Source organism: Petromyzon marinus, unplaced genomic scaffold, assembly GCF_048934315.1.
Source record: "Petromyzon marinus isolate PM22_M1 ecotype Great Lakes invasive population unplaced genomic scaffold, UKy_Petmar_22M1.pri1.0 PM_G_Scaffold_27, whole genome shotgun sequence".
NCBI lineage: Eukaryota > Metazoa > Chordata > Hyperoartia > Petromyzontiformes > Petromyzontidae > Petromyzon > Petromyzon marinus.
The window spans coordinates 2520233-2541496 of record NW_027422839.1 but is presented as its reverse complement, the minus strand read 5'-3'; the positions used below and the strand labels follow the sequence as shown (position 1 = coordinate 2541496).

At 45.3% G+C, this 21264-nt stretch overlaps 1 pseudogene; it reads left to right on the top strand.

The window, feature by feature from the left end:
- The first annotated feature begins 274 nt into the window (after positions 1-274).
- Positions 275-20057, top strand: LOC142913983 (uncharacterized; annotated as a pseudogene).
- The last annotated feature ends 1207 nt before the right edge of the window (positions 20058-21264 follow it).

The window sequence follows — 21264 nt, the reverse complement described above, 5'->3', positions numbered from 1 at the left end:
CTGTACGTGAAGGCGTTTGCACAGTAACCACATCTTAAAGTACACCAGAGAACACACACGGGAGATACACCCTTCAAGTTGCAGTGTGTGCGTGAAGGCATTTGCACGTTCATCAAATCTGATTAATTTGGGAAACTTTTTCACTACATCATGAATATATTAATAAGTATAGACGTGTAAGTCTCGTGTGCATTCCTCTGTGCCTGACGTGTAGATGGTGTGGATATTATTTTTTTCTGTCTGCAGCTGACGCTTCCTCTGCAGATTTGGTCTGATGGAGCAAAGGCACTCAGCACAGCTCGGTACGACAAGTCAACAATGCGACCAGCGTGCATACAGCACGGACCGGACTGGAAATTTGACACGGCACCAGAGAAGTCACACAGGAGAGAAACCCTTCAAATGTACTGTGTGTAACAAGGCATTTCCATGGTCATCAGTTCTTCAGAACCACCATAGAACACACACAGGAGAGAAACCCTTCAGGTGCAGTGTTTGTGGGAAGGCATTTTTATGGCCATCTGCTCTTAAAAAACACCAGAGAACACACACGGAAGAGAACCCCTTCAAGTGCAGTGTTTGTGGGAAGGCATTTTCAGATTCATTTGCTCTTAAAACACACCAGAGAACACACACGGGAGAGAAACCCTTCAAGTGCAGTGTGTGCGGGAAGGCATTTGCACAGTCATCTGATCTTGTAAAACACCAGAGAACACACACGGGAGAGAAACCCTTCAGGTGCACGATGTGCGGGATGGCGTTTACACAGTCATATAATCTTGTAAAACACCAGAGAACACACACGGGAGAGAAACCCTTCAAGTGTACTCTGTGCGGGATGGCGTTTGCACAGTCACCACATCTTATAGTACACCATAGAACACACACGGGAGAGAAACCCTTCAAGTGCAGTGTGTGCGTGAAGGCATTTGCACATTCATCTGCTCTTAAATCACACCAGAGAACACACACAGGAGAGAAACCCTTCAGGTGCAGTGTGTGTGGGAAGACATTTTCAGATTCATCTGCTCTTAAAAAACACCAGAGAACACACACGGGAGAGAAACCCTTCAGGTGCACGATCTGCGGGATGGCGTTTACACAGTCACCACATCTTATAGTACACCATAGAACACACACGGGAGAGAAACCCTTCAAGTGCAGTGTGTGCGTGAAGGCATTTGCACATTCATCTGCTCTTAAATCACACCAGAGAACACACACAGGAGAGAAACCCCTCAGGTGCAGTGTGTGTGGGAAGACATTTTCAGATTCATCTGCTCTTAAAAAACACCAGAGAACACACACGGGAGAGAAACCCTTCAGGTGCACGATCTGCGGGATGGCGTTTACACAGTCATATCTCGTATTACACCAGAGAACACACACGGGAGAGAAACCCTTCCAGTGCAGTGTTTGTGGGAAGGCATTTTCACGGTCATCTCTTAAAAAACACCAGAGAACACACACGTGAGAGAAACCCTTCAAGTGCAGTGTGTGTGGGAAGACATTTTCAGATTCATGTAATCTTGTAATACACCAGAGAACACACACGGGAGAGAAACCCTTCAAGTGCAGTGTGTGCGTGAAGGCGTTTGCACAGTCATCTGATCTTGTAAAACACCAGAGAACACACACAGGAGAGAAACCCTTCAAGTGTACTCTGTGCGGGAAGCCGTTTGCAGATTCATCAAATCTTCAAGTACACCAGAGAACACAAAAGCATCGGAAGATCCACAAGGAGCGGAGTCGGAGTCTGAAATCAGCTTGTGAAAGTCAAAGTGCTGCAATGAGCCCATCCCTCATGAAACAAGAACCGGACGAAAATCCCAGCTTGGACACTTTTAAAGGTATCAAGGTGAAATATGAAGAGGTGATGGTGAAATGTGAAGAAGTGATGAGTGAAGAAGTGAAGGTAAAATCTGAAGATGAAGATTCAACTCCAAAATGGGACCTTCACATCGTGAAGCAGGAGGAGAATTCTGACTGTGAGTCAGAGTGAGGCAACTCCCAGCAGTTTGTGGAAGTGGAGGTGTGGGTGGACTTGCTCCTAGACAATACAAAGTCAAGCGGAGACCCGGTAGATGTGTAAGCCAGAGACGATGTCGCTACAATAGATGCACCTTTGTCACAGGCCTTTAATGACAAGAACGTGAAGTTGAACACTTTGTGGGCCCGTGGGTTGGGTAGATCTCTAACCAGGAGCAAGAGCCAATAAGCTCCCAAGCATTCACTATGTTATAATAATTGCTTTTACATGGTGCTTGCTTAATCGCCTCAGCAACTCGGAGTTTTGTATCTCATCTCACGCTCGAAGAGCATCCCCAATTAGCAGCTGCCCCTGTGTGGTACAAGGTGGTGTCCCTTGTACCACACAGGGGCAGCTGCTACTGCCCCTGTGTGGTAAGAGCCTGGACAAGAGCCTGTCATCTTCTTTGGTTCTTTCGGTAAAGTCACGTAGAATGAGAATAAAATAATAAAATAAAACAATAAAATTCTCACGACGTTTCGGCCACAACACAAGTGGCCTTCTTCAGGTGAAAGGAACAAACCTGTCGGGACGACAGAGCTACAATCAACGCTGCTAAGATTCTACGTGACTTTACCGAAAGAACCAAAGAAGATGAATCCTTGCAGTCACGAAAGCTTTAAATCGAAAAAAGAGCCTGTCAGTAGGGGGCGATGATTGATGTGTCATCTCACTTGTGTAGTTTGTAGGTAATGTTTAGAATTTGCTACATTTTCACTCAGACGCCAGCATGCAATGGCCTACTCAATAGTATGTTTTACATACACTGTGAAGCAGACTGTGCCACTTTTTTTAAAAGCTTCTTGTTAATACGATGTAACGTGATGCAGGATATTTCACTGCAGTAATCCAATTTTGTTAATATGCCCGTCAATAATTGAGAATGTATACTTGTCTGGTTTTGTGCATACTTGTAACATTTGATCTATATGGGTCAAACATTGAATAAGTGATGTTAGGACAAAGTGTGTGTGTGTTTGAAAGTAACCTGTACAGAGAACTCAGGTGGGACCCGTTGTTCTTGTGATACAGGTCAAACGGTATTTTTGTGTTTCACGAAGCATCTGGAGCAACTCATTGTCTTTGAAATAGGGAACACGCTCAGATCATTCATCAGTTACAAGGCATACCACCTTGAAGTTACACGTAGAAGAGATACATTCTCTACAACACGACTTGTAGTTTTGTCTTACATGTTGACGTAGATTTTGTCTAACTGGGACTAGAAGTGCACCTTGCTGATTGACGTCTGGATGTTCGTAACCATCGGTTGAAGCAAACCCCGCTGCTGTTGTTGAGACGCTGTGCACCAATAATGGTCCAACACATTGACGGCTTTCAGGCCAGGAAAGTCACAACATTTGCACACGAAGGACGCATTCACACAAGTACCCCATGCTCCCTTTTGAAGTTTTAAAATGAAACATCTTTGACTTGTGTTGTGTTTTGAATTAGATGATTTTATTTCTTCATTAAAAGCTTGTATCAATTTACATCTGGAAGACTTAATTGAAAAGGACATTTCGTGTGAATTTTCTCTCGTCATTAAGTAGATGGCCTTGCCGGGGGTTCGGTTCAATGCGGACACAAACAGTGTACACACACAGTGTACACACACACAGTGTACACACACACAGTGTACACACAGTGTACACACACAGTTTATACACTGTACACACAATGTACACACACTGTACACACACAGTGTACACACAGTGTACACAGTGTACACACACACTATACACAGTGTACATACACACAGTGTACACACACACAGTGTACACACACAGTGTACATACACACAGTGTACACACACACAGTGACAGTGACACACAGTGACACAGTGTACACACACACAGTGTACACACACAGTGACACACACAGTGTACACAGTGACACAAGAACAACCGCCATTCGCCACTAAGTGGTGGTGACGTCACCACGACGCTTGTGCCAGGCACAGTGACACACAGACACACAGTGACACACACAGTGACACACACAGCGACACACAGTGACACACACAGTGTACACACACAGTGTACACACAATGTACACACACAGTGTACACACACACAGTGTACACACACACAATGTACACACAGTGTACACACAGTGTATACACATAGTGTACACACACACAGTGTACACACACAGTGTACACACACACACAGGGTATACACAGTGTACACACACACAATGTACACACACAGTGTACACACAGTGTATACACATAGTGTACACACACAGTGTACACACACACACAGGGTATACACTACACACAGTGTACACACGGTGTACATACAGTGTATACACCTAGTGTACACACACAGGGTACACACAGTGTATATATATACACACAGTGTACACACACACACAGTGACACACACAGTGTACACACAGTGTATACACATAGTGTACATACACACAGTGTACACACACAGTGACACACAGTGACACACAGTGACACACAGTGTATACACATAGTGTACACACACAGAGTGTACACACACACAGTGCACACACAACAATGTCCACGTTGTTGCTGAGCTCACACACCCAAGGGAGGGAGCAATGGAAAATGAATCTAAATCAACTTAAACTCCAACTCTGTGACGTCACCACTCTGCATTACCTCATCGGCGTGAAACGTCAGGGGGAGGTGTACATCGCTAGTGACGTCATGTCACCAAGGTGTTCACCCCTCCCCCGTCCACCGCGCTCTTGAGCGTGACGTCACCTCCGCTCGGGTCGCTGCCAATATGGTTCCAGTGGCAATCCTTATTTGGGCAAAGCTACGCCCAGTGACTGGCGGCTCATTAACATAATGTGTTCGTTAAAGCCGTCGCGAGTTTATTGCAATGGGTTCAGTGCCCACGCCCCCATCCCTCGACATATGGGCAGGCCTCATTAACATAATTTATTCAGTTACAGAGCCGCTTGTGGGAGGGAAGTGACGTCATACTACTTCCTGCTGTCGCGAGGCAACAGGAAGCTGCCGTGTGCGCGCTTGCACTGAAATCCGAGGTGAGAAATTCTCATCGTTGTGGTGGTGGTGGTTGTTGTTGTTGTTTACCAAGGTAGAGCCTCTCTCTCGTAGGGATGTCAGTTGAGTAGCAGCGAGCATGGGAATCGATGTCCAGGTTGGAACTTTACAACGCAGGGCCTAGCCACGCGGGGCCTTGCCTCCTGCCCTCGCCTGATTGCATTCACTTTAATTATCTCGCTTAAATTTAATTTGTCTTCACCCGGCTCGCCACTTTGTAACTTTGCTTTATTGTAAATATTCACGCAGTTTTTATTTTCTTTTGTTACCAGGCCAAGCCCGCTTGAGCTCCTATACCGCTCTTGTTATCAGAAGCGACCTGCCCACAACAACACAAGGTGAGGCTTTGTCATCGTGTGTGAATGTTTTGACTTAAAACTTTGGTGACTGCAGGAATTAATATTCTTGGTTCTTTCGGTAAAGTCACGTAGATAGAAAATAAAATAAAAGATAATAATTTTTCTTTTTTTAAATGAAGCAAAAAACCCCACAACGTTTCTATGGCAACATTAATGTTGAAGATGCGCGGGCTTACAGGAATATTTATGACATTTGCCCTCTCATTGCGTGCCATGACAGTGCTGTTTGCACAGTCACACAAAGTCACTGTAAGATGATTTTCTTGGTCGTGTTTTTGTTTTTTCGCTTGTTGTGGTTGCACCCGATTCAAGAGCCGAATGGCTCACGGGACTATAACCAAAATAAATCAAACTGAAAATCAAAAAACTGAAACCGCGTGATGAATTTTGGGAAAGTTTTTCACTGCATCTCCAAATATATATAAAAGGCAAAGTTGTGATTGTGTGTCTGTTCAAAATGTTTAGCGTACTTCCCAACATACAACAAACTGGAAATTTGCCATGTGGGTACTTTCCAGACTGTACACCGTGCAAACATTATACAAATACATTTTTGGTTTTTATTGGGGGGGAGGGGAGCTCAATAATGTATAGATTTTTTGCACGGCAAGTGAGCTGTGACGTCAAATCTGTCACGTGACCCTCGCACGTGGAAGAGTAACGCATTGTAGTGTAGCGGTTAGCGTTGTCTGTGTGTGTGTCTGTGTGTGTATCTGTGTGTGTGTGTGTCTGTGTGTGTATCTGTGTGTCTGTGTGTGTGTCTGTGTGTGTGTGTGTCTGTGTGTCTGTGTGTGTGTGGAAGCCTAACGCATTGTAGTGTAGCGGTTAGCGCTACGCCGCGCTATGAACCCGGCGACCCGAGTTCGATTCCCGCTCACGGCCACCACCGGTGACGATTATTTGAACAGCTTCTGGGCCTCCCCTAGGTAGACTCAGCCTAAAACGAGTAACTGTCGTGGTGTGAACATCGCCACGGGGGAGACAAAGGCGGCCGGACGTGGTGGATCCAAGTCCCGGTCGAAGCCGGGTAGTACACCTAGTCATGAATACATGAATGAATATAGACGTGTAAGTCACGTGTGACTGTATATATTCATTCCTCCATGGCTCGATACTGACGTGTAGATGGTGTGGATATTCTTATTTTCTGTCTGCAGCTCACGCTGGTCTGATGGAGCAAATGCACTCAGCACAGCAAGCCGGGACGACAAGTCAACAATGCGACCAGCGTGCATACAGCACGGATCGGACTGGAAATTTGACACAGCACCAGAGAACTCGCACAGGAGAGAAACCCTTCAAGTGCACTGTGTGTGACAAGGCATTTTCAGATTCATCGACTCTTAAAAAACACCAGAGAACACACACGGGAGAGAAACCCTTCAAGTGCACTGTGTGTGGGAAGGCATTTTCAGATTCATGGACTCTTAAAAAACACCAGAGAACACACACGGGAGAGAAACCCTTCAAGTGCACTGTGTGTGGGAAGGCATTTTCACAGTCATCTGCTCTTAAAATTCACCAGAGAACACACACGGGAGAGAAACCCTTCAAGTGCAGTGTGTGTGGGAAGACATTTTCAGATTCATCTGCTCTTAAAACACACCAGAGAACACACACGGGAGAGAAACCCTTCAAATGCAGTGTGTGTGGGAAGGCATTTTCAGATTCATCTCATCTTCAAAGACACCAGAGAACACACACGGGAGAGAAACCCTTCAAGTGCAGTGTGTGTGGGAAGACATTTTCAGATTCATTTGCTCTTAAAACACACCAGAGAACACACACGGGAGAGAAACCCTTCAAGTGCAGTGTGTGTGGAAAGGCATTTTCACAGTCATTTGCTCTTAAAAAACACCAGAGAACACACACGGGAGAGAAACCCTTCAAATGCACTGTGTGTGGGAAGACTTTTTCAGATTCATCTACTCTTAAAACACACCAGAGAACACACACGGGAGAGAAACCCTTCAAGTGCAGTGTGTGTGGGAAGGCATTTCCAGATTCATCTAATAAAACACCAGAGAACACACACGGGAGAGAAACCCTTCAAGTGCAGTATTTGTGGGAAGACATTTTCACGGTCATCTGCTCTTAAAAAACACCAGAGAACACACACGGGAGAGAAACCCTTCAGGTGCAGTGTGTGTCGGAAGACATTTTCAGGTTCATTTGCTCTTAAAACACACCAGAGAACACACATGGGAGAGAAACCCTTCAGATGCAGTGTGTGTGGGAAGACTTTTCAGATTCATCTACTCTTAAAACACACCAGAGAACACACACGGGAGAGAAACCCTTCAAGTGCAGTGTGTGAAGACATTTTCAGATTCATTTGCTCTTAAAACACACCAGAGAACTCACATGGGAGAGAAACCCTTCAAGTGCAGTGTGTGTGTGAAGGCATTTTCACGGTCATCTGCTCTTAAAACACACCAGAGAACACACACGGGAGAGAAACCCTTGTGCAGTGTGTGTGGGAAGACATTTTCTGATTCATCTGCTCTTAAAAAACACCAGAGAACACACACGGGAGAGAAACCCTTCAGGTGCAGTGTGTGTGGGAAGACATTTTTAGATTAATCTACTCTTAAAACACACCAGAGAATACACATGGGAGAGAAACCCTTCAAGTGCAGTGTTTGTGGGAAGACATTTTCACGGTCATCTGCTCTTAAAAAACACCAGAGAACACACACGGGAGAGAAACCCTTCAAGTGCACTGTGTGTGTGAAGGCATTTTCACAGTCATCTGCTCTTAAAACACACCAGAAAACACACACGGGAGAGAAACCCTTCAAGTGCAGTGTGTGTGGGAAGGCATTTTCACAGTCATCTGGTCTTAAATCACACCAGAGAACACACACGGGAGAGAAACCCTTCAAGTGCAGTGTGTGTGGGAAGGCATTTTCAGATTCATCTACTCTTACAAATCACCAGAGAACACACGGGAGAGAAACCCTTCAAGTGCAGTGTGTGTGGGAAGACATTTTCAGATTCATTTGCTCTTAAAACACACCAGAGAACACACACGGGAGAGAAACCCTTCAAGTGCAGTGTGTGTGGGAAGGCATTTTCAGATTCATCTCATCTTCAAAGACACCAGAGAACACACACGGGAGAGAAACCCTTCAGGTGCAGTGTGTGTGGGAAGACTTTTTCAGGTTCATTTGCTCTTAAAACACACCAGAGAACACACACGGGAGAGAAACCCTTCAAATGCAGTGTGTGTGGGAAGAAATTTTCAGATTCATCGACTCTTAAAACACACCAGAGAACACACACGGGAGAGAAACCCTTCAGGTGCAGTGTGTGTGGGAAGACATTTGCATGGTCATCTGCTCTTAAAACACACCAGAGAACACACACGGGAGAGAAACCCTTCTTGTGCAGTGTGTGTGGGAAGACATTTTCTGATTCATCTGCTCTTAAAAAACACCACAGAACACACACGGGAGAGAAACCCTTCAAGTGCAGTGTGTGTGGGAAGACATTTTCAGATTCATCTGCTCTTAAAACACACCAGAGAACACACACGGGAGAGAAACCCTTCAAATGCAGTGTGTGTGGGAAGGCATTTTCAGATTCATCTCATCTTCAAAGACACCAGAGAACACACACGGGAGAGAAACCCTTCAAGTGCAGTGTGTGTGGGAAGACATTTTCAGATTCATTTGCTCTTAAAACACACCAGAGAACACACACGGGAGAGAAACCCTTCAAGTGCAGTGTGTGTGGAAAGGCATTTTCACAGTTATTTGCTCTTAAAAAACACCAGAGAACACACACGGGAGAGAAACCCTTCAAATGCACTTTGTGTGGGAAGACTTTTTCAGATTCATCTACTCTTAAAACACACCAGAGAACACACACGGGAGTGAAACCCTTCAAGTGCAGTGTGTGTGGGAAGGCATTTCCAGATTCATCTAATAAAACACCAGAGAACACACACGGGAGAGAAACCCTTCAAGTGCAGTATTTGTGGGAAGACATTTTCACGGTCATCTGCTCTTAAAAAACACCAGAGAACACACACGGGAGAGAAACCCTTCAGGTGCAGTGTGTGTCGGAAGACATTTTCAGGTTCATTTGCTCTTAAAACACACCAGAGAACACACATGGGAGAGAAACCCTTCAGATGCAGTGTGTGTGGGAAGACTTTTCAGATTCATCTACTCTTAAAACACACCAGAGAACACACACGGGAGAGAAACCCTTCAAGTGCAGTGTGTGAAGACATTTTCAGATTCATTTGCTCTTAAAACACACCAGAGAACTCACATGGGAGAGAAACCCTTCAAGTGCAGTGTGTGTGTGAAGGCATTTTCACGGTCATCTGCTCTTAAAACACACCAGAGAACACACACGGGAGAGAAACCCTTGTGCAGTGTGTGTGGGAAGACATTTTCTGATTCATCTGCTCTTAAAAAACACCAGAGAACACACACGGGAGAGAAACCCTTCAGGTGCAGTGTGTGTGGGAAGACATTTTTAGATTAATCTACTCTTAAAACACACCAGAGAATACACACGGGAGAGAAACCCTTCAAGTGCAGTGTTTGTGGGAAGACATTTTCACGGTCATCTGCTCTTAAAAAACACCAGAGAACACACACGGGAGAGAAACCCTTCAAGTGCACTGTGTGTGTGAAGGCATTTTCACAGTCATCTGCTCTTAAAACACACCAGAAAACACACACGGGAGAGAAACCCTTCAAGTGCAGTGTGTGTGGGAAGGCATTTTCACAGTCATCTGGTCTTAAATCACACCAGAGAACACACACGGGAGAGAAACCCTTCAAGTGCAGTGTGTGTGGGAAGGCATTTTCAGATTCATCTACTCTTACAAATCACCAGAGAACACACGGGAGAGAAACCCTTCAAGTGCAGTGTGTGTGGGAAGACATTTTCAGATTCATTTGCTCTTAAAACACACCAGAGAACACACACGGGAGAGAAACCCTTCAAGTGCAGTGTGTGTGGGAAGGCATTTTCAGATTCATCTCATCTTCAAAGACACCAGAGAACACACACGGGAGAGAAACCCTTCAGGTGCAGTGTGTGTGGGAAGACTTTTTCAGGTTCATTTGCTCTTAAAACACACCAGAGAACACACACGGGAGAGAAACCCTTCAAATGCAGTGTGTGTGGGAAGAAATTTTCAGATTCATCGACTCTTAAAACACACCAGAGAACACACACGGGAGAGAAACCCTTCAGGTGCAGTGTGTGTGGGAAGACATTTGCATGGTCATCTGCTCTTAAAACACACCAGAGAACACACACGGGAGAGAAACCCTTCTTGTGCAGTGTGTGTGGGAAGACATTTTCTGATTCATCTGCTCTTAAAAAACACCACAGAACACACACGGGAGAGAAACCCTTCAAGTGCAGTGTGTGTGGGAAGACATTTTCAGATTCATCTGCTCTTAAAACACACCAGAGAACACACACGGGAGAGAAACCCTTCAAATGCAGTGTGTGTGGGAAGGCATTTTCAGATTCATCTCATCTTCAAAGACACCAGAGAACACACACGGGAGAGAAACCCTTCAAGTGCAGTGTGTGTGGGAAGACATTTTCAGATTCATTTGCTCTTAAAACACACCAGAGAACACACACGGGAGAGAAACCCTTCAAGTGCAGTGTGTGTGGAAAGGCATTTTCACAGTTATTTGCTCTTAAAAAACACCAGAGAACACACACGGGAGAGAAACCCTTCAAATGCACTTTGTGTGGGAAGACTTTTTCAGATTCATCTACTCTTAAAACACACCAGAGAACACACACGGGAGTGAAACCCTTCAAGTGCAGTGTGTGTGGGAAGGCATTTCCAGATTCATCTAATAAAACACCAGAGAACACACACGGGAGAGAAACCCTTCAAGTGCAGTATTTGTGGGAAGACATTTTCACGGTCATCTGCTCTTAAAAAACACCAGAGAACACACACGGGAGAGAAACCCTTCAGGTGCAGTGTGTGTCGGAAGACATTTTCAGGTTCATTTGCTCTTAAAACACACCAGAGAACACACACGGGAGAGAAACCCTTCAGATGCAGTGTGTGTGGGAAGACTTTTCAGATTCATCTACTCTTAAAACACACCAGAGAACACACACGGGAGAGAAACCCTTCAAGTGCAGTGTGTGAAGACATTTTCAGATTCATTTGCTCTTAAAACACACCAGAGAACTCACATGGGAGAGAAACCCTTCAAGTGCAGTGTGTGTGTGAAGGCATTTTCACGGTCATCTGCTCTTAAAACACACCAGAGAACACACACGGGAGAGAAACCCTTCAGGTGCAGTGTGTGTGGGAAGACATTTTCAGATTCATCTACTCTTAAAACACACCAGAGAACACACACGGGAGAGAAACCCTTCAAGTGCAGTGTGTGTGGGAAGGCATTTTCAGATTCATCTCATCTTCAAAGACACCAGAGAACACACACGGGAGAGAAACCCTTCAGGTGCAGTGTGTGTGGGAAGACTTTTTCAGGTTCATTTGCTCTTAAAACACACCAGAGAACACACACGGGAGAGAAACCCTTCAAATGCAGTGTGTGTGGGAAGAAATTTTCAGATTCATCGACTCTTAAAACACACCAGAGAACACACACGGGAGAGAAACCCTTCAGGTGCAGTGTGTGTGGGAAGACATTTGCATGGTCATCTGCTCTTAAAACACACCAGAGAACACACACGGGAGAGAAACCCTTCAAGTGCAGTGTGTGAAGACATTTTCAGATTCATTTGCTCTTAAAACACACCAGAGAACACACACGGGAGAGAAACCCTTCAAGTGCAGTGTGTGTGTGAAGGCATTTTCACAGTCATCTGCTCTTAAAACACACCAGAGAACACACACGGGAGAGAAACCCTTGTGCAGTGTGTGTGGGAAGACATTTTCGGATTCATCTGCTCTTACAAAACACCACAGAACACACACGGGAGAGAAACCCTTCAAGTGCACTGTGTGTGTGAAGGCATTTTCACAGTTATCTGCTCTTAAACCACCAGAAAACACACGGGAGAGAAACCCTTCAAGTGCAGTGTGTGCGGGAAGGCATTTGCACATTCATCAAATCTTCAAGTACACCAGAGAACACAGACAGGAGAGAAACCCTTGAGGTGCACTCTGTGTGGGATGATGTTTGCACAGTCATCACATCTTAAAGTACACCAGAGAACACACACGGGAGAGAAACCCTTCAGGTGCACTCTGCGGGAAGGCGTTTGCACATTCATAAAATCTTCAAGTACACCAGAGAACACGGAAGCATCAGAAGATCTGCAAGGAGTGGAATCTGAAATCAGCTTGTGAAAGCCAAAGTGCCACAATAAGCCCATCCCTCATGAAACAAGAACCGGACGAAAATCGCAGCTTGGACACTTTTAAAGGTATCGAGGTGAAATATGAAGAGGTGATGGTGAAGAGGGAAGAAGTGAAGGTGAAATGTGAAGATGAAGATTCAACTCCAAAATGGGACCTTCACATCGATGGAGGCAACGTAAAGCAGGAGGAGAATTCTGACTGTGAGGCAGAGCGAGGCAACTCCCAGCAGTTTGTGGAAGTGGAGGTGTGGGTGGACTTCCGAGACAATCCAAAGTCAAGTGGAGACCCGGTAGATGTGTAAGCCAGAGACGATGTCGCTACAATAGATGCACCTTTGTCACAAGCCTTTAATGACAATGTGAAGTTGAACACTTTGTGGGCCCGTGGGTTGGGTAGATCTCTAACCAGGAGCAAGAGCCAATAAGCTCCCAAGCATTCACTATGTTATAATAATTGCTTTTACACGGTGCTTGCTTAATCGCCTCAGCAACTCGGAGTTTTGTGTCGTACCTCGCCTGAAACACTCAAAGAGCATCCCCAAGTAGCAGCTGCCCCTGTGTGGCACAAGGTGGTGGCCCTGCACCGGCCTGCATGTGGACAAGAGCCTGTCAGTAGGGGGCGATGATTGATGTGTCATCTCAGTTGTGTGGTTTGTAGGTAATGTTTAGAATTTGCTACATTTTCACTCAGACGCCAGCATGCAATGGCCTACTCGTTTTGAATGACAATAGTATGTTTTACATACACGGTGAAGCAGACTGCAACTTTTTAAAAAAGCTTCTTGTTAATATGATGTAACGTGATGCAGTATATTTCACTGCAGTAATCCAATTTTGTTAATATGCCTGTCAATAATTTAGAATGTATACTTGTCTGGTTTTGTGCATACTTGTAACATTTGATCTATAAGGGTCAAACATTGATTAAGTGATGTTAGGACAAAGTGTGTGTGTGTGTTTGAAAGTAACCTGTACAGATTACTCAGGTGAGACCCGTTGTTCTTGTGATACAGGTCAAACGGTATTTTTGTGTTTCACGAAGCATCTGGAGCAACTCATTGTGTTTGAAATAGGGAACACGCTCGGATCATTCATCAGTTACAAGGCATACCACCTTGAAGTTACACGTAGAAGAGATACATTCTCTACAACACGACTTGTAGTTTTGTCTTACATGTTGACGTAGATTTTGTCTAACTGGGACTAGAAGTGCTCCTTGCTGATTGACGTCTGGATGTTCGTTACCTATCGGTTGAAGCAAACCCCGCTGCTGTTGTTGAGACGCTGTGCACCAATAATGGTCCAACACATTGACGGCCTTCAGGCCAGGAAAGTCACAACATTTGCACACGAAGGACGCATTCACACAAGTACCCCATGCTCCCTTTTGAAGTTTTAAAATGAAACATCTTTGACTTGTGTTGTGTTTTGAATTAGATGATTTTATTTCTTCATTAAAAGCTTGTATCAATTTACATCTGGAAGACTTAATTGAAAAGGACATTTCGTGTGAATTTTCTCTCGTCATTAAGTAGATGGCCTTGCCGGGGGTTCGGTTCAATGCGGACACAAACAGTGTACACACACAGTGTACACACACACAGTGTACACACACAGTGTACACACAGTGTGTACACACACACAGTGTACACACACACAGTGTACACGCAGTGTACACACACACAGTGTACACACACAGTTTATACACTGTACACACAATGTACACACACTGTACACACACAGTGTACACACAGTGTACACAGTGTACACACACACTGTATACACAGTGTACATACACACTGTACATACACACAGTGTACACACACACAGTGTACACACACAGTGTACATATACACAGTGTACACACACACAGTGACAGTGACACACACAGTGACACAGTGTACACACACACAGTGTACACACACAGTGACACACACAGTGTACACAGTGACACAAGAACAACCGCCATTCGCCACTAAGTGGCGGTGACGTCACCACGACGCTTGTGCCAGGCACAGTGACACACAGACACACACAGTGACACAGTGACACACACAGTGACACACACAGCGACACACAGTGACACACACAGTGTACACACACAGTGTACACACAATGTACACACACAGTGTACACACACACAATGTACACAATGTACACACAGTGTACACACAGTGTATACACATAGTGTACACACACACAGTGTACACACAGTGTACACACACACACAGGGTATACACAGTGTACACACACACAATGTACACACACAATGTACACACACAGTGTACACACAGTGTATACACATAGTGTACACACACAGTGTACACACACAGTGTACACACACACACAGGGTATACACTGTACACACACACAGTGTACACACGGTGTACATACAGTGTATACACCTAGTGTACACACACAGGGTACACACAGTGTATATATATACACACACAGTGTACACACACACAGTGACACACACAGTGTACACACACAGTGTATACACATAGTGTACATACACACAGTGTACACACACAGTGACACACACAGTGACACACAGTGACACACAGTGTATACACATAGTGTACACACACAGAGTGTACACACACACACACAGTGCACACACAACAATGTCCACGTTGTTGCTGAGCTCACACACCCAAGGGAGGGAGCAATGGAAAATGAATCTAAATCAACTTAAACTCCAACTCTGTGACGTCACCACTCTGCATTACCTCATCGGCGTGAAACGTCAGGGGGAGGTGTACATCGCTAGTGACGTCATGTCACCAAGGTGTTCACCCCTCCCCCGTCCACCGCGCTCTTGAGCGTGACGTCACCTCCGCTCGGGTCGCTGCCAATATGGTTCCAGTGGCAATCCTTATTTGGGCAAAGCTACGCCCAGTGACTGGCGGCTCATTAACATAATGTGTTCGTTAAAGCCGTCGCGAGTTTATTGCGATGGGTTCAGTGCCCACGCCCCCATCCCTCGACATATGGGCAGGCCTCATTAACATAATTTATTCAGTTACAGAGCCGCTCGTTGGAGGGAAGTGACGTCATACTACTTCCTGCTGTCGCGAGGCAACAGGAAGCTGCCGTGTGCGCGCTTGCACTGAAATCCGAGGTGAGAAATTCTCATCGTTGTGGTGGTGGTGGTCGTTGTGGTGGTGGTTGTTGTTGTTTACCAAGGTAGAGCCTCGCTCTCTCGTAGGGATGTCAGTTGAGTAGCAGCGAGCATGGGAATCGATGTCCAGGTTGGAACTTTACAGCGCGGGGCCTTGCCACGCGGGGCCTTGCCTCCTGCCCTCGCCTGATTGCGTTCACTTTAATTATCTCGCTTAAGTTTAATTTGTCTTCACCCGGCTCGCCACTTTGTAACTTTGTTTTATTGTCAATATTCACGCAGTTTTTATTTTTGTTAGCAGGCCAAGCCCGCTTGAGCTGCTATACCGCTCTTGTTATCAGAAGCGACCTGCCCACAACAACACAAGGTGAGGCTTTGTCAACGTGTGTGAATGTTTTGACTTAAAACTTTGGTGACTGCAGGAATTAATATTCTTGGTTCTTTCGGTAAAGTCACGTAGATAGAAAATAAAATTAAAATAACATAATAAATTATATTTTTTTAAATGAAGCAAAACACCCCACAACGTTTCTATGGCAACATTAATGTTGAAGATGCGAGGGCTTACAGGAATATTTATGACATTTGCCCTCTCATTGCGTGCCATGACAGTGCTGTTTGCACAGTCACACATACTCACTGTAAGATGATTTTCTCGGTCGTGGTTTTGTTTTTTTGCTTGTTGTGGTTGCACCCGATTCAAGAGCCGAATGCCTCACGGGACTATAACCAAAAGAAATCAAACTGAAAATCAAAAAACTGAAACCGCGTGATGAATTTGGGAAGGTTTTTCACTGCATCTCCAAATATATATATAAAAGGCAAAGTTGTGATTGTGTGTTGTCTGTTCAAAATGTTTAGCGTACTTCCCGACATGCAACAAACTGGAAATTTGCCATGTGGGTACTTTCCAGACTGTACACCGTGCAAACATTATACAAATACACTTTTGGTTTTTTTAGGGGGGGGGAGCTCAATAATGCATATATTTTTTGCACAGCAAGTGAGCTGTGACGTCAAATCTGTCACGTGACCCGCGCATGTGGAAGCGTCACTCATTGTAGTGTAGCGGTTAGCGTTGTCTGTGTGTGTATCTGTGTGTGTGTCTGTGTGTGTCTGTGTGTGTGTCTGTGTGTGTATCTGTGTGTGTGTGGAAGCGTAAAGTATTGTAGTGTATCGGTTAGCGCTACACCGCGCTACGAACCCGGCGACCCGAGTTCGATTCCCGCTCACGGCCACCACCGGCGACGATTATTTGAACCGCTTCTGGGCCTCTCCTAGGTCGAGTCAGCCTCAAACGAGGAACTGCTGTGGTGTGAACATCGCCACTGGGGAGACAAAGGCGGCCGGACGTGGTGGATCCAAGTCCCGGGCGAAGCCAGGTAGTACAGCTAGTCGTGAATACATGAATGAATATAGACGTGTAACTCACGTGTGACTGTTTATATTCATTCCTCCATGGCTCGATACTGACGTGTAGATGGTGTGGATATTCTTATTTTCTGGCTGCAGCTGACGCTGGTCTGATGGAGCAAAGGCCCTCAGCACAGCAGCTCGGTACGACAAGTCAACAATGCGACCAGCGTGCATACAGCACGGATCGGACTGGAAATTTGACACAGCACCAGAGAACTCGCACAGGAGAGAAACCCTTCAAGTGCACTGTGTGTGGGAAGACATTTTCAGATTCATCGACTCTTAAAAAACACCAGAGAACACACACGGGAGAGAAACCCTTCAAGTGCAGTGTGTGTGTGAAGGCATTTTCACGGTCATCTGCTCTTAAAATACACCAGAGAACACACACAGGAGAGAAACCCTTCAAGTGCACTGTGTGTGCGAAGGCATTTTCACGGTCATCTGCTCTTAAAACACACCAGAGAACACACACGGGAGAGAAATCCTTCTTGTGCAGTGTGTGTGGGAAGACATTTTCTGATTCATCTGCTCTTAAAACACACCAGAGAACACACACGGGAGAGAAACCCTTCAGGTGCAGTGTGTGTGGGAAGACATTTTCAGATTCATCTACTCTTAAAACACACCAGAGAACACACACGGGAGAGAAACCCTTCAAGTGCAGTGTGTGTGGGAAGGCATTTTCACGGTCATCTGCTCTTAAAAAACATCAGAAAACACACACGGGAGAGAAACCCTTCAAGTGCAGTGTGTGTGGGAAGGCATTTTCACAGTCATATGGTCTTATATCACACCAGAGAACACACACGGGAGAGGAACCCTTTAAGTGCACTGTGTGTGACAAGGCATTTGCATGGCCATCAGTTCTTGAGACCCACCAGAGAACTCACACAGGAGAGAAACCCTTCAAGTGCAGTGTGTGTGGGAAGGCATTTTCACGGTCATCTGCTCTTAAAATACACCAGAGAACACACACGGGAGAGAAACCCTTCAAGTGCACTGTGTGTGGGAAGGCATTTTCAGATTCATCGACTCTTAAAATACACCAGAGAACACACACGGGAGAGAAACCCTTCAAGTGCAGTATGTGTGTGAAGACGTTTTCAGATTCATTTGCTCTTAAAACACACCAGAGAACACACACAGGAGAGAAACCCTTCATTTGCAGTCTGTGTGGGAAGGCATTTCCAGAATCATCTAATATTAAAAAACACCAGAGAACACACACGGGAGAGAAACCCTTCAAGTGCAGTGTGTGTGGGACGGCATTTTCATGGTCATCTGCTCTTAAAGCACACCAGAGAACACACACGGGAGAGAAACCCTTCAAGTGCACTGTATGTGGGAAGAAATTTTCAGATTTATCTACTCTTAAAAAACACCAGAGAACACACACGGGAGAGAAACCCTTCAAGTGCAGTGTGTGTGTGAAGGCATTTTCACGGTCATCTGCTCTTAAAACACACCAGAGAACACATACAGGAGAGAAACCCTTCTTGTGCAGTGTGTGTGGGAAGACATTTTCTGATTCATCTGCTCTTAAAACACACCAGAGAACACACACGGGAGAGAAACCCTTCAGGTGCACTGTGTGTGGGAAGACATTTTCAGATTCATCTACTCTTATAAAACACCACAGAACACACACGGGAGAGAAACCCTTCAAGTGCAGTGTGTGTGTGAAGGCATTTTCACGGTCATCTGCTCTTAAAACACACCAGAGAACACATACAGGAGAGAAACCCTTCTTGTGCAGTGTGTGTGGGAAGACATTTTCTGATTCATCTGCTCTTAAAACACACCAGAGAACACACACGGGAGAGAAACCCTTCAGGTGCACTGTGTGTGGGAAGACATTTTCAGATTCATTTGCTCTTAAAACACACCAGAGAACACACACAGGAGAGAAACCCTTCATTTGCAGTGTGTGTGGGAAGGCATTTTCACGGTCATCTGCTCTTAAAACACACCAGAGAACACATACAGGAGAGAAATCCTTCTTGTGCAGTGTGTGTGGGAAGACATTTTCTGATTCATCTGCTCTTAAAACACACCAGAGAACACACACGGGAGAGAAACCCTTCAGGTGCACTGTGTGTGGGAAGACATTTTCAGATTCATCTACTCTTATAAAACACCACAGAACACACACGGGAGAGAAACCCTTCAAGTGCAGTGTGTGTGGGAAGGCATTTTCACGGTCATCTGCTCTTAAAAAACACCAGAAAACACACACGGGAGAGAAACCCTTCAAATGCAGTGTGTGTGGGAAGGCATTTTCACAGTCATCTGGTCTTAAATCACACCGGAGAACACACACGGGAGAGAAAGCCTTCAAGTGCAGTGTGTGTGGGAAGGCATTTTCACAGTCATCTGCTCTTAAAAAACACCAGAGTACACACGGGAGAGAAACCCTTTAAGTGCAGTGTGTGTGGGAAGGCATTTGCACATTCATCAAATCTTCAAGTACACCAGAGAACACAGAAGCATCAGAAGATCCACAAGGAGTGGAGTCTGAAATCAGCTTGTGAAAGTCAAAGTGCCGCAATGAGCCCATCCCTCATGAAACATGAACTGGAAAAAAATCCCAGCTTGGACACTTTTAAAGGTATCGAGGTGAAATATGAAGAGGTGAAGGTGAAATGTGAAGAAGTGATGGTGAAGAGCGAAGAAGTGAAGGTGAAATGTGAAGATGAAGATTCAACTCCAAAATGGGACCTTCACATCGATGGAGGCAACGTAAAGCAGGAGGAGAATTCTGACTGAGGCAGAGCGAGGCAACTCCCAGCAGTTTGTGGAAGTGGAGGTGTGGGTGGACTTCCTCCTTGACAATCCAAAGTCAAGTGGAGACCCGGTAGATGTGTAAGCCAGAGACGATGTCGCTACAATAGATGCACCTTTGTCACGGGCCTTTAATGACAAGAACGTGAAGTTGAACACTTTGTGGGCCCATGGGTTGGGTAGATTTGTAACCAGGAGCGAGAGACAATAAGCTCCCAAGCATTCACTATGTTATAACAATTGCATTTACACGGTGCTTGCTTTATCGCCTCAGCAACTCAAAGTTTCGTGTCGTACCTCGTCTGAAACACTCGAAGAGCATCCCCAAGTAGCAGCTGCCCCTGTGTGGTACAAGGTGGTGGCCCTGCACCGGCCTGCATGTGGACAAGAGCCTGTCAGTAGGGGGCGATGATTGATGCGTCATCTCAGTTGTGTTGTTTGTAGGTAATCTTGATTCGAAGCTGTCGTGACTGCAGGAATCCACACTCTTGAGTTATTTCGGTAAAGTCACCACGTGGGTAGAAACATAACAGATCACGGCGTTTAGATCACAACACAAGCAATCGTCATCAGGTGGGACAACCACAGCAATAGAAACTGCTGAAGTAGTAGGCGCCTACTCCAGCAGTTTCTTCTTCTTGCTGCTGTGCTTGTCCCACCTGATGACGATTGCTTGTGTTGCCATCGAAACTCCGTGATCTATTATTTGTAGCGTAATGTTTAGAATTTGATACATTTTGACCCAGACGCCAGCATGCAACGGCCTACTCGTTTTGAATGACGCAACAATAGTACGTTGTACATACACTGTTAAGTAGACGGTGCGTATTTGTAAAATAACTTCTTGTTAATACGATTTAACGTGATGCAGTCAATTTCGCTGCAGTAATTCAATGTTGTTAATATGCCCGTCAATAATTTAGAATTAATACTTGTCTGATTGTGCGCGTAAATGTAACATTTTATCTGAGGGTCAAACATTGAATAAGTGATGTTAGGACAAAGTGTGTGTGTGTGTTTAGGAAGTAACCTGTACAGATAACTCGGGTGAGACCCGTTGTTCTTGTGATACAGGTCAAAGGGTACTTTTGTGTTTCACAAAGCGTCTGCCTCTGGAGCAACTCATTGTCTTTGAAATAGGGAGCACGCTCGGATCATTTATCAGTTACAA